Source organism: Sphaeramia orbicularis, chromosome 19 (assembly GCF_902148855.1).
Source record: "Sphaeramia orbicularis chromosome 19, fSphaOr1.1, whole genome shotgun sequence".
NCBI classification, from domain to species: domain Eukaryota; kingdom Metazoa; phylum Chordata; class Actinopteri; order Kurtiformes; family Apogonidae; genus Sphaeramia; species Sphaeramia orbicularis.
This window is the reverse complement of record NC_043975.1, coordinates 37,461,887-37,479,474: the sequence shown is the minus strand read 5'-3', so window position 1 is coordinate 37,479,474 and position 17,588 is coordinate 37,461,887. Positions and strand designations below refer to the sequence as shown.

The following is a 17,588-nucleotide window of genomic DNA, read 5'->3' as shown; positions in this document are numbered from 1 at the left end:
TATATTGATAACTCAACATGAATATGATTAAAAATTATGTGGACTCCCTTGGTGTAATATGTCATAAGTCCTGGGATGAGGGTTGTTAAATTGTGTGTTTGTTATATTTGCTTCCCTCTGTTGTACTTTTGGTTTGTTCACTCTGTGCTTATTTCTCAAAATATGGAAAATTGTAATAATAGATGTTTTTGTGACTACCTTCTGAATAAAAAGATTGACAACATGAATACAAAATACAGAGAACAATATTAGGAAAAAAAAAAAACTTTCATAAATCAGGACGGTGCGGTGGATAGCACTGTCACCTCATAGCAAGAAGGTCCTGGGTTTGATTCCAACCAGGGACCTTTCTGTGTGGAGTTTGCATGTTCTCCCCATGTTTGCGTGGGTTCTCTATGGGTTCTCTGGCTTCCCCACACCATCAAAGACATGCACTGATGGGTTAATCGGTTAACCTAAAATTGCTCATAGACGTGAAAGTGAGAGTGATTGGTTGTTTGTCTCTATATGTCAGCCCTGTGATAAACTGGTGACTCGTCCAGAATGTACCCCACCTTCGCCCATAGGTAGCTGGGATAGGCTCCAGTGACCCCCATGACCCTAGTGAGGATAAAGCGGGTTCAGAAGATGAATGAACGTTCATAAATCGCTTAAGAAAGGTTAAAAATAGAGGAAAAATCATTTGGGAACTGCCACAAAAGTAGCACTGGGTCTTTGTGGGTTAAAACTGAAAACCAAACTATTTCGCTCCCATTTCACATAGGTATGGATTTAGACTAAAATGGATCATACTGCATTGCCTTATGACAAACTATTCCTTCTTTCCTTCCCTCCACTTGTCTTGGACTGTTTCCTCAGTCTCTTCCTCCCCGTTCGGTTCATCCTTCATTCCTGTGTGGCCATTGAGCCTCTGCCAGTAAAGGCCGAGCGCTGTCTGTTGATTGTATCGCTCTCCTCTTTTGGATAGCCTCGCTTCAGGGACAAGGCTCTCGCTCTACATCAAGAAAAAATGATACTGACTTTGAACACGAAGAGTAGCGTCTATTTACTCCAGTGCTATTCAGCCTACAAAACAGGCCAATATCATTCAGTTCGACATATAAAGTGACTACGTGTATTTTATTGATGATGTTAGCAGGGCACAGTCAGTTGTTGGATTTACTTCCTGCCAAATACCAGGAGAATATGACTTGGATGAATAAACCCATCATGTATTTTGATGGTCGTGTTATATAAAGGTTGGACTGATCCTGTATTTGTGTGAAAAACTGCATGTGATCGAGATGATCAAATCCAATTAAATGACTAGTCACTGTAACTCATCACCACTGTAAAGGTAGCCTAATAGTAGAAACCTTTTTTAACATGATCATGACCACAACTAATATTTGATTATTAATTGTTTATTATGTGTTCTGTAAAATGTTTTACAATGTGGAATCCCTGATGATGTCTTAAAAATGCAAGGATACACAGTTTACAGTCACAGAGGAACAGAAAGTGAAAATTCACATTTAAGAAGCTGAAATCTTGATCTTTTTTTTTTCCTTTCTCACTTATAAATTATAAAAAATATTTAGTGACTATTTCAGCTGACAGATTAATTGACTTATCATTGGGAGTCAACCAACAATTATTTTTCATTTTATGGAAGCTCACAGCTTTGTGCAGGATGCAGTCTGTGAAATATAAGGATTTTAGGCTCATATGTGATTAAAAAAAAAAAAAAAAGAATATTTTTGGACTGCGATTTGAAAAAAAACAATAAGTCACCATGTGCTGTTGGAATTGATGAAAAGCTGAATTTTTTAACTCACAAAACAATATGCAGATTACTCAGTTTTGAAGATTATTTTTCTGTTTGAAATGCTCACATTTGTCCTTTAGCTAAAAACGAAGGTACAACTAACAGTATGTTGGTTAAACTTCACACAGAGAGTGAGAACAGATCATTTTCCACCATTTTGCACCATGGCTTCATATTTCTCCTCTGGTCTCTTTTTCTTTTCTTTTTAACTGTAAAACAATGAATATTAAGAATTGAAACCTAATTGTTTCCTTCTGACATCAATGTGTAGCAGCAGCAGAACTACGCCTTCTCCATGTTGAACTGAAAGGTGTTGTCCAAAAAGCACCAGTTTCACCTCTATATTTATATGTTCTCCAACTTTTTATTGTGGCCGTAAAAGGAAAAGGAATTTGTTCCACAGGGGTTATGACTAAGATTAGTTCCTGGCTGAATGCAGTGATTTGCTACAGTGTCGCCGTCAAACTACCAGACAACCAGCACAGACTCCAAGAAATTATAATGACTGGTAACAGCGACCAGTATTTTCAGTTCTGCATAAAATTATCATGTAAGGTAAAATTTGGATGGAAATTTTACACTAACATTAAACTACACCAAAGAAAACCTTTGATAGTGTGGTTCTGTTTTGCCAGTACTTTAAGTCTGCGTTGTCCATACAGAAGGGTAACCATGGAGATTTCTTAGAGGATAAATATGAGCAAACATTCTGGTGCAATGATTCATGGTCATTTGGCCTTAAAGAAATCCACAAGCATATTTCACATATTCCTACTACATTACTGCCTCCATAGGGGAAAAGTCACAACAGTCAACTTCTGTTTTTTTACATTTCTATTTTTAAGCAGCACTTACAAAAAGGAACATCTCACTGGTTAAGTGAACCTTAATGTGAATAAAGAGGGGGTAAATGTAAGCATATTTTTAGTTTGCATCTGAGACAAATTGCTCTATCTGTGCCCTGGCTGGATATGTGGCTGCAGTGACACTGTGCTCTCAGTGAATGTAAGTCAGGAAGCAGGAAGGCTGGATAATTACTGTGATCCACATCCAATTCAGATGTCAATAAAGTTATTTAGAGCATGGCATGACAGCCCCCCACCCCCCCTAACTCCCAGTGACTGGGAAAGAGGACAATGGAAAAGAAGAAAGAAAAAAAAGAGAAGGAAGAGATAAACTGTGACAAATCTGCTATATTTAAATGGGGAAAATTACCATAGACGTTAAAGAGGACAGACGACAGTAGTGTACTTTGAAATGACAAATATGCAGCTGTTATGTGTGAATCCTCCGACAACAGCACCTGTGTTCAGGCAAATCCGAGAGTGATTTGATCAAGCAAACCATTAGAGACAACTTGTTAGGAGGAAACTGTGCTGTCAATGTAAGGAAACATACATATATTCATGACCACATAACACGGTCTTGGTGGGAGCTCTATAAATGTTTGAGTACACAGTGCACACTGAGCTCTGAGAAAACAGACGGGAGGGCAGAAATGTTGGTTGCTCAAGAGATACTTGTCGTTTTTTACTTTGGACTGCCTGACTGACGTTAACCTTTAAAATATTTACAAATCCACAGTGGATTTATGCTGAATGATAAGAAGACAGTTGCAGTAAGTTGCCAGAAAAGGCAGGAATTTCTTTACCTTCCGTCAACGTGCCACGGCCTGTTCTGTACGGACACATAAGACTGTATATTTCTTAAGTGGAATTTGATGTTACCTGTCTACACTGACATCAGATCCTTTATCATGAGCAGCAGCAGGTGAGTCTGGCTCACTCCGAGCATGCCCAGCATGACCCTGGCCCTGCTGTAAACACATAGTTTACACTGGGTGGCCAGACAGTTTCTTGGCTCCACTTCCCTCACCAAGGGGCCCCGGCAGCCAGTGAGGCAGCGGAGGTCTAACAGCAAACACACAGCCTTATGAGAATATAAAAGCAAAGGAGAGGACCTGCATCTGGAAAATCTACCTGAGCATACAGTACATACCTGGCTTCTGCAACACCAGGAGGCACTTCCTTTCACTCTGGTATCAACATCAGCTCTGTGAAAGTACTTCTGCCTGAAGTAGCAAAATAAAATCCATCTTTGTCTCCTTTGCTTGGTATGGACATTAAGACGGTAATAGAAAATATTCAATAATTTTCAACAACTTACTTTAAATAAGCAGTGATTCGATGATATTTTACTATATAATATGATGTGCACTGTGTACAGATCATGTCATTCAACAAATACATAACAGTACTTGAGCATCAGTGTGCATTAATGCTTTAACCCCTGAGACATTATTTCAGTGCAGTTGAACTCCAAAAAGCAGTTACATGGTTTAAACTTGGTAAAAACACAGCAAAAAAAAAAAAAAAGGAAAATAAGGACAACACTGCAAACAACAGTAAAAACAAACAAACAAAAAAACACAAGGAAAATAGTGTAAAACAAAGCCCAAACCATCTATTTTTTTAGTGAGTCAGTCTCACTCACGGCTCTGTGATTTGTTCCACCATTACACTGACAGTGGGGGGACTGAGCATGCTCAGATGTCTATGGAAAACACTAGGTCTGTTCTATCAGCATGTTTTGAAATTTTTCCTGCTGAGCAAAAGGCTAAATTTTTATGAATATTTAAAATAAATCATACATTCAGAATGCTCACCACAGACACATCAGGGGCTAAAGAGTTAAATGTATTCACTTTGTTTTAACAGCAGACTTTATTTGACATATTGTATTGCTGCTGCTGCTGCTGCTGCTGCTGCTGCTGAAGGAATAATTATGAAAAGACAACCTCAGACAGTCAGCAATTACTCTAACTCTGTGGGCTACAGGTGTGGATTCTGAACTCAGATGTGCTATAAGTCTGATTAACACAGATACCGCAACATCACAGTGTAATAGAGTTCATTTTAACACTCCAGCGGAACAAATTAGGCCTCTATAGTCAAGGCAATTAATGTGAGCGAACACCGGTTTCATATAAATGTAAATTTAGGAAAACGTGGACTAGTGTTAACTTCACCCATGATCATGTTTGTGGGGGATTTTGTCTCACTGTTGTCAAAAATATTAGAATGAATGATGCAAAACTCAGTTTCTTGTCAGATAATAACAAAAAACAATCACACACAGCCTAAGCTTCAAGAATTCAGATAAGACAACAGGAAAACATTGGGAAAAGTCATGAAAAAAAGCATCAGATAATGTTTTGATTTCCTCCAGTTTTTGTCCTATAACCTCTTAATTTTTGCTCATACATGGTGAAAGTAGGAAAGCTGTTATGTGTGAATTACAGTCTTAATGGTGTGTTTAATGTAGGCCTCATCAGGTGGTAATGTGTCAAGTTCAGAATTCACATAATGCAGTGTTTATACTATGTATACACAGAAAATAAGATTGCTACGGTTATCAGGAGTAAATGGTTGCTTATTGGCCTAGACATGGAGACAATACACTACTAATATATAACATAAACAAACAGTTAGTTAATGGTGAATATGTGTATCTTAATTTAAAGTACTAGCAATGTTTCTTTCTCACACATTCATCTTTCTTCACACATTAAAGATGTTTGGGAGCTCACAACCCGCATCTGTATTTTCCGTTTGTAAGACACCAGTGTTTCGTCCCAGTGGCTACAACTCATTCATAATGACCAATCCAAAAGTTGTGGCAGTTCAACATTATGCAGGAAGCATTTCACTGTGAAGTTTTTCCACCAACTTTACAGGACAAGCTTTGTTATTTTTTTCATGTTTTAATGGTCTGTCCACTTATTTAAAAATTAGGGATTCACTAAGACTGCATGATTAATCAATTTTAAATTGAAATCTGATTATTTAATTTGGACGATGTTTAAAAAAGGAGAATCGTCAAACTGAATTTCATCTCTCTCGTGTCTCCAGGCTACTGTAGGCTCCTCCTCCTAACTGTGAGAGTGGTCTTCACAGTCTTTGGTCTCCACACACCAGTACAAAAATGGCATTTGCTAGGGAGAGTGAGAAGTGTGTGGCTAAAAATAGTAAGAGCAAGTCAGTTGTACGGAATTGGTACGGCTTTCCGATGAAAACCAAACCACTTCTTGCAGCAAACTCTGCCAAAAAGGCGGTATCTGTGAAAGACAGCAGCACAACCAACTTATTTCAGCACCTCAAACATCATCACGAGCTCCACACAAAATCGACATGCTGGAATGAAATCCCACCCCCAGCCTGGATCAAAATCGAAAATTGAGTTTTTGGAGGAAAAAAATCTGGATTTTTTGTTTAGCTAAAATCGTACAGCCCTAGGATGCACAATAATTTTTTTTTTACAACCGATACAGATAACTGATAACTTCCTGCATCTCACAACTGATACCTATAACAAACAACAATAGTTCCCATTCTTCAAATTCTTTAAATATTAAGTCCAGTCAGTGGTAAAATTCAGCTAATAGTAAAACAAAGGCTTCTACCTGTGGCTGCTTGAACTGGACAATAGACCAAGGGTTTTCAGTTTCTTACTATTTATGTCCACATACATAATTTGGTGATGATCGACCGCTGTTTTCGGACATTAAGCTATGTTAAGCTTTTTCTCTATAATGTGCGCCTATGGAGAGGAAAAGGCTTAAACTGGACAACATCCATAAAATTGGGGTTACCATTGTGATTTTTGTAGAGGTGAAAGTGAGCTTGACTAGAGATGTCCACACAAACTTTGGTGATGATTTGTCACTGTTCTCGGGAATTAAGTTAAGTCATGCTTTTTTTATGGGAAGTGTTTTAGAATGTCTCTCTTCTTCTGCTGCTGCCGGACCAAAACAGCGTCCACAACCACTTCATCTTCCTCTTTGTTTTGCAGCTGTAGCAGAGAGTAAGTAACTGAAAACCTATTTACTCATAATGTACTCATCCAGACCTCTTCTTCTTGGTTTTTATGGCGGTTGGCAAGGCAACAACATGCAGTGTGTAATGGTAAAATGCGCAAAATCTAAGAAATTTTGATCTATTATTATGGGCTCCATTTATCAGTGAAAAATTTTACTATCGGAATTATCTGAATGACATCATTTTTTTCAATGATGACTGATAATTCTTGATGCCGATAGTTATTGTGGAGCCCTAAAAAAAAAAATCATTGATCTTGTGTTTATTCTGTTGTCCAGTCTTCTGTCTCTTCAGTAACTAAATGAAGACGTAATCCTATGACTTTACAGTAAACATAAATACAGTATTGAAAGCATCTACAGTATCCAAGGTGACATATAACTCCCAAAAAGTCACCTCGTCACAGTGCATGGAGGCATAGCAAGAAGAGGATGTTTTATCTAGTTTCAAAGTCAAACTGTCAATCGATCAGCATAAGCCCATAGCTGCGGTCGTAGGCCACAGCGTAGAGGGGGGAAGCAGAGCCCAGGAGTAAAAAGATATGCTGTAAAATATAAAAGGACAAGGGCATCTTCCAGCCCCAGTGGGTTCCCACCAAAGGGCTGACTCCACACACTTGTCACACATCATCCGTCAAACCCACAGGCATGGCAAAGTGGCTCATATACACACAAAACTATACACTCATACACAAATATAGAATCATATTGTACATGCACACACACACACACACACACACACACACACACAGTGATGAGAAGGAATGGACAGTGTGCTTTATTAGGATAGTTAAACATCGAGGGGGGGGTGTTGAGCTGTGAGCAGACAGGTAAGCTTTAAATGCATGAGAAGACCCTGAATCCCAAAGACCACAAGCACCACCGTCACCATAGGGAGAGTGGAGATGAGAGGGGGCGGGACATTGTTTTATCTCAAGCATAACGCATGTGAAGGCTGACCTTTAGAGCAATGACATTTGATAAATTGAGAAGAACGCTTTCTGCTGGTATACGAGACAGGCGTACCTGTGCGTTTGCATCTGATGATGCGTATTACTGTTTAACAGTGTTTGCTGCTGTGTCCCTCCACTGTAATCTTATGTATATGTCGGCACAAATGGAAGTCAGTGACAGGCTATTTTGTATGAGTAAGTGCTCTATATGTAATACACCGAGATGACATTTAGTATATCTGAGCAAAATGATACAGAGAGAAAGAACGGAAAATAGAGTCCCTGACCAATGCAACACAAAAAAATATACCAAACAGATCATTTAAAGGTCTAGCGTGTCTGATTTGGGATGTTTCAGAGGATCTACTTAAAGAATATTTTCCTTTTTTATTGCTGGTAGCATCTAGCATTAAGAAGCATTACTGTCACCTACGATGTTAAAGTGTGAACCAGAGTTAATATTCCCTTAACTAAAAATCTAAAAAGTGTTGTTTTTTTTTTCAGATGCCATAGGTTAAAGTAGGGGAGGTGTTCAGGTGGTTTAGAAGTCCAACTATCACACAATGAACCTTTCATTTATCTATTTAATTTTATGTATTCAGTGATGGTTGAATGCAGCATCATGGTTTCTACAGGTTTCACCAGGTTAGATATAAGAATTTTTTGAGATCATTATGAATGCAATTAAGATCTATTCCATAAAAAAATATAAACAGTCCTAGAATTAGTAGCATAATAAATGTATTTACATTCATCATGAATATTCATTCATGAATAGTCACATTTGTCAACCCTAGTCACATTAGATCAAAGTAATACAACATTTTGAACATATTACTTTTATCAGTAGTTGTTTTTCACTGCAGCTGTGTTAGCCTCCACACTAAACCATGACACATTCAACTGGGTGTGCTCTGAAACATTCTGAGTGGGCTGCCCAGTTTACATTAGAGGTTACTAGTTCCATGTCGGTTTTATTTAGTAGTGTGCTTAGAGGAATTTTTACCCAAATTACATTTCAAAGTGTGACTGAAATTAAAGGTCCAGTGTGTAAGATATAGGGGGTTTAGGGTCATGTTTCAATTAGTGTACAACCATATGATCAAAATCCTGGTGTAATTACTTTAGAATGAGCCAGTCTTTTACGTCACTGTGTTCTGACAAAAACTCACGACAGACTTTTTCTTTTTTCCATTTTATAGCAGGTCGTATCCAGTGTTTAAGTGCACAACTGCTCTGTGCTAGTTACTTTCCCTTTGACTAAAAAGCCAAGAACAGACAGAACAAATATAAGCTTTATGAGTTTTATGAAACCACCAAATCAGTTGGTTTGTTGTTAGTTGAAGTTGCAACTTTAAAAACCCTGAGCTTAAGAGGTATTTCAACAGAAACTTTTGAAGAAAACTATGAATACTTGTAATTAAAAAATTCATTTGGAAGAACAACGGCTGCAAAACATCAATTTCGGCCTTCAAAAGCCTGTGAAGTACAACTTAGAGAATGATTATAGTTACTCAAGGAACTTTATGTTTGTTTTTATAAATAGACAAGGACTTTTAAAAATAACCTTACCACCACCTTCCAGGTGTATGTGCAAGTGCACCATGTCTTCGTCTTTGCCTTTGGGTTATGTGTGTTGCAATCTTTAAGTGTGATGACTGTCATAACTCCCCAGGCACTGCGGTGCTCTTCATCCTCCTCCTCCTCCTCTTTACTCCCTCAACTCCTTCAGATCCCAGGCCTGACATACAGAGAGACAGCTGTTTCCTCCCAGCGAAACTCTCCCTCGCCCTCTCTGTCGCACACACACACAAACACACACAAATAGGTAGATGCATGCACACACTCACATCGGGGAGTTCACAAATAGGCCTACACTGGCAGCACAGCCAAAGAGATGCACACTCACACACATTGGCATATGATGAAAGTATAGAAAGCTCATGTACTGTCAAGTTGGGTAACACATTCATTGTAGAATACCACTCTTAAACCCTGACTGCTATCTAGAAATAAGCCATTCCCCACATACAACAGCTACGTATTCACAGTAAATGTGCCAATTCGTAGACACAACCGTGATCCACAAACATCACAATGCGTGTGAATAAAGATACATATAATGAATTATGCAGCAGGGATGATTAAAAAAGAAAATACATCCTGTTTTAAGTTTAGCCTCTGTCTCCTCAGGGCCAACGCCATGTAAATGCAGCCCTGCTGAATAAATAGCCAATGCCTTCAGAACACAACACATGATTTTCATTTTTTTTCTTTTTTTCTTTTTTCTTAACCGTAGACACTTCAAAGAGGAATGTGCTTTAGAAAAGAATGGTCCTAAATGAAAGAAAAACACAGCCATTAGAGGTTTAGAGCGTGGTAAGACACCATGAAGAGCGTTAGCAGTGAGAGGAGGAAGAGGAGGAGGAGGAGGAAGGAGGCGCTTGAAGAAGGATGTTCAGATGGATTGTTATTGAGAGGCTTTTTAGATGACAGCAAAAGACAGGGGACCGAAAGGTGAAATGCATGTGCCATTAGTGTAAGTCTTTATGGATTTGCATTGTCATCTGCTCTGCATTAATCCTTTATGGAGCACGCATTTGTTAAGAACACACAGACACACAATGTGAAACTGCACCTATCTGTCACATATATGAGCTACAATGCCCCATCCAGCCTCACCCTCACCCCCCCACCCCACCCCGAGCTGTTGTCATCCTGTAAATATCCCAGGCAGATAAACAGGCCATAAAGATGAAGCCATCATCTCAACATAATCTGAGACAGATATACCGCTACCTCTGACAGCCAGTTCTATCTCCTCATCTGTACACAAGATGCCTCTTCGCGAAAGATCACATCCTAACATGGCACCTCCACTCATCCCAGTGCCTCTATCTCCCTCAGTGTCTCAGTAAGTCTTTGTTCGAAAAAAGAAACATCAACCCTACTACCTGTCCGCCGCGCTATTTCTCCTCACCTAAAAAATCAGAGCCATCCTGGGGCCTTATGCTTCTATTTATTGTTTCAGACCATTTGAATGAGGTTTGACTGGACGACCACACATTCAATACAAAGCTTAGTGAATTTCTGTAGGAAGAGAATATGACACTTCCAGGAATCGTCTTTCCACTGCGGGTATATTCCTAGGAAATATCCAATCATTTTTTATGTCATTTTAAATGCATCAAAGCCAGCAGGAATCCAGGAAGGGCTCCAAGTTAATTAAATTGCCTTTGATTAAAAATTGCTTGGGAACGCAGTTAAGCTCTGCAGAAATGCAAAATGCCAACCGTTTACCTTAAAGGTAGAATGAAATGGATGGATGGATGGATGGATGGATGGATGGATGGATGGATGGATGGATGGATAGATGGATGGATGGATGGACGGATGGATGGTATACTTAGTATTCCCAATATTTGACTTTCCCATGAGAAGAAATCCCATTTTCCATGCACTGCACCAAGCACTGAAATATGAAGGCATGCTAAACATGCAGAAGATTTAGACAGAATCTCTTAACTGAAATGTAAACATGCGTCATTGAATTCTCATATAAGCCATGTAAGAGGAGAACGAAACCGGTTTCTAATCTCCATTTCTAAAGCTGAGGTGGATTACATATGTGTGCATCTTGGTGAGTGGGAAGGGGAGAAGATGAATTTCCCTGCGCGGCATAAAAGATGGTTAAAATCCTTAATCTTAACCATTCACTCATTCATTCATTTGAGAAGAATGACAACAATGAAGCGATGCCACCGTCAGTTGGCTCACATGGAAGAGCATGCATGTGTTGCATGCAGGGCTGCATATTGACCAAATAATCACATTATATGCTAAGAAAGTGGATGGAATTTCAATGTAAAGGCAGCTGTAGTGTACCATTAAAGGTCCTGTGTGAAGATTTTGCAGGATTTACGAGCAGAACTCTTATGCCTTCGTTATGTTAAAATGAGCCATTTATATCTGCAGAGGGTGGGGGTCACCATTCCCAATCTGCCATGTTGTACCACCATGTTTCTATAGTAGCTTTTAACAGACTTCCTCTTCTTTCCCCATTTTACATCCAGTGGTATCCAGCATAAAGGTGCGTTAATGTCATACTACTGTATGTTTGTAGAGTTGATATACATTCATCTAAAAAGCCCAGGGTAGACAAAACAGTTTCTTACAAGGGATTTCAGGTTTTTGCAGACACCATAGAGTGGGTGGGCATTCACTTTGATGAAATTTGCAACTTCTATTTACTTTATGTGCTGTGATACATGGTTGCAACTGTTTCTACAAAGCCCCTTTTGCAGGGCTTAAAAGAGCTTGTGTTGAGGGGAGAAGAAAATCAAACATTTTCGCTGTGATTTGATTTAGTAGTTCATAGGTTCTGCAAACCACTTCCAAAACTTATATATATATTTTTATACATACATACATACATACATATATATATATATATATATATATATATATATATGTATATATAACTTTTAAATGTTCACTGACTGAACAAAACATTATGCACGGTATCTTTTTAAAGTGGACTTGTAACAGAAGACGAGACAAAAATCTAACTAAAAAGAACTCAGTGCATCCTGTGATTCATTGCTTCTAACTGCACTTTGCAATAACCACCAACCAACCATTTCCTAAATGTTCCTCAATGAAGTTATACTACAATTACAGCTCCAATAATAGCAATTACACATGACTGATTTTCATTGCAGTTGAAAGGGAAGTACGACTTTTCTATAATGTAGATCTTTGGGTTCAACTTTTTTCTTTGATTGGTTAAGCCTCTGTGGTAAACAGAAAGCAGCTGCAGCATTATCACCCTCTTGATGAATGCTGGCCATTTTTTTATCTCAGTTATTTATTTGCCATTCAAGCTTGTCAGCTAGTAATATGTGGCTTTGGCTCCGCTCATTTAAGCTTAACTCCGGTGGTTAGATTGTATCTGCTGCCCTCTGCTTCTGAAAAGGCAAAGTCTAACCTGCTGCCATAACATTCATCCCAGTCGCAGCTCTAAGTCTATCAAATGACAGCGAGAAACAGTAAACAGCCACCACTGAAGATGGACAGTGAATACGTCATCATATTCAATTATCCATATCTGTAATTGCTGCATATTTGACTTCATTGGAAGTGCTTTGTAAAAATAGCCTTCGTTCAGAATGAGAATCTCCACTGGATGATTAGGGGACAGGCTTGGCCAAGACTGATTGCTGTGCCCTTTCCAGAGCTATTCTGGCTCTGCTGAGTGTGTGCCTTCCACTCAACATTGATCTATCGACCCACAGTCCAGTAAAACCTCACTCAGACCAAAAGGTGAATCTCATTTCTAAACACACGCACACAAACACACACAACAACATGGTTACACACACAGACACAACCAAGCCCATGCTTGTGTGGGACACAGACTAACAAGCATGTTGATTTTTGATGACAAGATTGATGTGGCTTCTCTGCATTCTCCTTGCGTCAACAATAGCTGGGCACTCTCGCCTCAGATGTGCGTGTGTTTGTGCGCCATCGAACAGCCTTTGTAGCCTTTGTGACAGGGCCGCAATCACCGCAGTGTAATTGGAATTGAGCAGCTCATCCACGTTACTGTGCAGCTCAGTCAGTAGGTAGGGTTAGGAAAACGATTGCTATTGTCTGCTATAATGAGATGCAAGCCAACTCTTTGGGGTTAAAGGTCAGGCTGTGTTAGGGCGTTATCACCATATTCATGAACCTCTGCCAGGGTAAACCAAATGCACTGCGACTTGAACGATTTCTACCTTCCTCATGTTCTTCATCTTGTGAGAAATGAAGATTTTTTTTTTTTTTCAATTATACAGTGCAAGTGGGACTGAGTGATAAAGCAATCGCAAAACTGGATTTTCAATAATGATTTTCAAGCTTTGGACACTTTTACTCAATATGGATTGATTGAACAGTTTTTCACACAGAAGAACACATACAACACATACCAAGCACCACATGTGGGCAGATTTTCCATTTGGTGAGTAAATCTCTGCCACCACATCAGCAGGTAAATGTTGGTGCTAGAGTAACAAAAGACACTCTACTGAGACTCTGTACTGGGTTTTGTTTTCTTTGAGACGCATGCTTTTCCACATTTGAATGGAGAAATCACGGTGCATTCAGCATACTGCAGAAATTCCAAGGTCTCAAATGTTTTAAACTGCAAAATACACCAATACATCCTGAAAGTACACCTCAGAAGTCTCTACTCCTATGGCTGTAAACATCAAAATGTATCTATTTTTCTCATTTTCCTCGACTTAAATACATAGAGTACATCTGCCAGTGCACAAAGTATGAAAATCCAGTAGTTTGACTGGCAAATCCTTGTTCTTCAGCTTTAAGTCACAAGAATAGTGTCCTAACTGGCAGCAATGTCAGATTTTATATCATGATACATACCATTACAGGAAAAATATCATTTTGTGCCATATGGCCCAGGTCTAGTTGCAAAGGCAAAACATGAATACTTTCAGGATTTAGAATTATAGAGACAGAAAACTGAAGTTTCAAGTCTTTCTGAAAGCCGTCCTTATCCTTGCTCTAAGTGGTCTTTTCTGCTCAATACTCGGCTGCAATTTTCTCCATCATCTGTAAGCCCACTCACCTACGCTGAGCTTTCCTCCCCAGTGTGCAGCAACAAAAGCCTCTGGCCGCGGCCTCTATGTAACTACATGCAGAGCTGCTCCTCTACAGCTCTGTCACGGCTAGCCTTTCTTTGGCCTGATGTCTGAATTCCACCTTTGCTGTTTTTTTTTTTTTCTCTGTTTTCCACCCTGGGGCAGTCAACTGTGCAGAGGGAAGCCTGCTTTTTACAGCTTTATATTTACAGTGCACACACATGTCACCACCACGGGTTTCCAGTGAATGCTTTATAGGTCGGGTAACATTGCTTTTTTTTTTTTTTCTTCTTCTATTCAGATATGCCCTGCATGGTTCTTAAACCTTAGAAAATATGCAGGACTGCTGAGACTGAACTGATTATGTCTATCCAGCCTGTAGTAAAAATACAAGTGAAAATTCTTGGACAGCGTTTAGTGTGGTGATTCATTTTTGACTTTAGGAACACATATTTGTGTTAAAATATTCTAAGCTGTATTTACTGTCTTCTTGTGGGATTTTGTTGCTTTTTTAGAGTAAACTGAATATCCTTGGGGCTGATTCCAACAAAACAAGACATGAAGAGATCACCCCAGGAAGACTAGTAAAACCGAGGTGGTGGATGATAACAGGGATCCAAATAAATAAACAAGTAAACAAATAAACCCCAGGAGGTAGGCTTTAGTCAGGCTATGATTAATCTGGGCAGATCAGCCCATCGATCATTTTATTAATTGTCAGCACCGGCAGAACTTCTCACCTAGAAATACAGACTTTGGAAGAAAATAGTTGCTAAAACACTAAAGTAAACTTAAAATCTCCCATATATTTTATTATTAGTTTGAAATTCCCTTTCAATCACACACAGATTTACAGATTAATTGGTTTGAGTCTGATTTACGTATTGATTTAATTATTAACTATTCCAACTTTACAAAGTTCTTTAAGTCCAAAAAGATGATTTTTTTTTTTTTTTTACTTTAGTTTATGTTTATCTTGTTTCAACAAAATAGTAATTAATAACTAATTCTTAGCATCTAATAATTGACTTTCTCGTATAAATTAATAATGTGTTTGCACAAATAGGATAAGTACCACTGTAGGGGTCTGTAGGGGCTCCTTAAGACTTAGATGTTTAGTTATCCACTATTTAATTACTAAAATGAGAATTTCAAGGGTTGTATGAACCAATTAATCAGTTATTTATTTGTTCCTGCTCCAAATTATCACTATTATTGGGGCCTTTTAACAGCCTCAGCGACTCCTCTTTAGGGTTAGGGTTGCATTTGAGCTGCGCTTACAATGATAAAATGAAGTAGTTTAGATTATGTTTCAGTCACATCTAACAGTCACTAATAACATGCATATTGTACTTATAGTTTTTTTGTACAAGTGTAACCATAATCCTAAAGTAAGGTTGGGGTTAGGGTTCCCAGAAAGGAGTGGATGTTAAAAAGTTAAAAAGATCCACTATGTGTCAAATGCTACTTTACATTTTTTGTGTTTATTATTGAAGGTGTATCAATTTACTAAGGAAACAATTTAATGAATAAATCAATAATGAAAATAGCTCTTATAGATTAAACTATTTTCACAGAAATGCTGTCTGCGATTATATGCAATATAATATGAAATCGTTGGAAGGCCACACAACAGAGAACAGGAGAAACTCTGTGACATAAACAGAGACGCGCCTGAGATGAAACCCAAACCAAATGCCTTTTTTGCCTCCCTGAACAACAATTACCACTAATTATCAGCTGCTCTGTGCTCGTCGGCTTCTGCCCTTAGCACTCAAAGCACGTAGAACACATCCATCCGATTCCTTCTCAGGCCATTCTTCTCCTGTTCTATCTCCCTCTCCCACGGCGTGCGCAGCCTTCATCTGCCTGTAACCAAAACAGCACAGGAGGATGCTGGGGTGTCGCCGAGCCTGATGGGACAGCGTGAATTCTGGCGCTTTTCATTATTCATGCCCGCCCTCGTCCTCCTCCTCCGTGCGGTCTCCCCTTCTTCCTTCCCTCAATCCCCTCATCCGCCCTTTTCGCTCTCACAGCGTGCGATGGATTTATTAGAAGGTATTACCAAGGAGGCCTGGTGTTATTGTGTGTACATCCTGATGGACACAATGTTAGAAGAAGAGGAGAGGAGGAGGAAGATGAGAGGTGAGAATGGGAAAAGGATGGATATGTGGAAAAAAAGAGGGTGGAACAGATATGGCAACATGAAAACACTTCAGGTAGTGCTCAGGAGAGGTGAGAAGAAAGGAGCAGCATATTCCTTAAAATACATTTTTTATCATGTGCCTGCAAAAAGACTTACAATTATGTTTAAATGATGCAGTGTGGTTTCGCTGAACCTGTGTTTTGCTTTAACATGAGTTCATGGCTTTTGTTCTCACGGCTTCTATCTGTAAATCACTGCACTCTTTACTTGCTTGACCTGTTTTATTTTTCCTTGTCCTTTGAAATTCAGTCCGTTCTTACATCAAACTTTTCCATCTGTCTCTTTGGTTCCGTCTCGTTCTGCATATAATAAGTGAACATGGCCACTTGCAGCAACCAAGAGAAGCCTCACGGGTGCAGTTGCTTAATGGGCTGTGTTCGTCAGTGCATTGCATCATGGGTAGCAGAAAAGATTCAGCACGACAAACAGTAAACACAGATGAACAACTCCAAATACAGTTGGGCAATGCAGGCCAAAATGTCAACGCAATAAACACTGTCACATCAGTTGACATCAAAAATTGTTGTGATCAATATTATTATTATTATTATTATTATTATTATTATTATTATTATTATTATTATTGTTATTTCTCAGTTTAAAGACTGATTGAGTGAAAGCTGAAGAAATAAGACACATATTTGTGGTTTTAGATTATCTGAAATAACTAAACAATATGAAAATGACATGAAATGCAATTTAATCATATTTGTGAATTCCCCCCTTCGGATCAATATAAGAAAAATAATCAAAATAAACCCTGACAACCATGATTATAACAAATATATATTATAATAATTATTGTCACTCAGCCCTAAACTGAAATTTTAGCAAAACTGTACTATGGTCCAGTATCTAAACTGAAGAAGCTACAGTGGTCTACATAAACTGTAAATGCTATGCTTGGGTCTGAATTCTTCATTAATTCAACTCCACAGGTCCATCTTCAACAATATTTCTAAATAATGACTGGAGAAAGGTCGATTTGAGTGCTGGCCCTTTAAATGCACATGAGCCACTTCACGCCCCACCCCCTCCAGGTTGTTGACCAGGCTTTCTGTCCCGTTCAGCCACTTGTGTTCATTAATTCAACCAACAA

General features: G+C 38.8%; 1 protein-coding gene across 1 annotated transcript in view; it reads right to left on the bottom strand.

Moving 5' to 3' along the window:
• The window catches only part of fam20cb (FAM20C golgi associated secretory pathway kinase b), a 69,075-nt gene that overhangs the window by 13,898 nt on the left and 37,589 nt on the right, over positions 1-17,588 (bottom strand). The gene's annotated exons all lie outside the window — the stretch shown is intronic.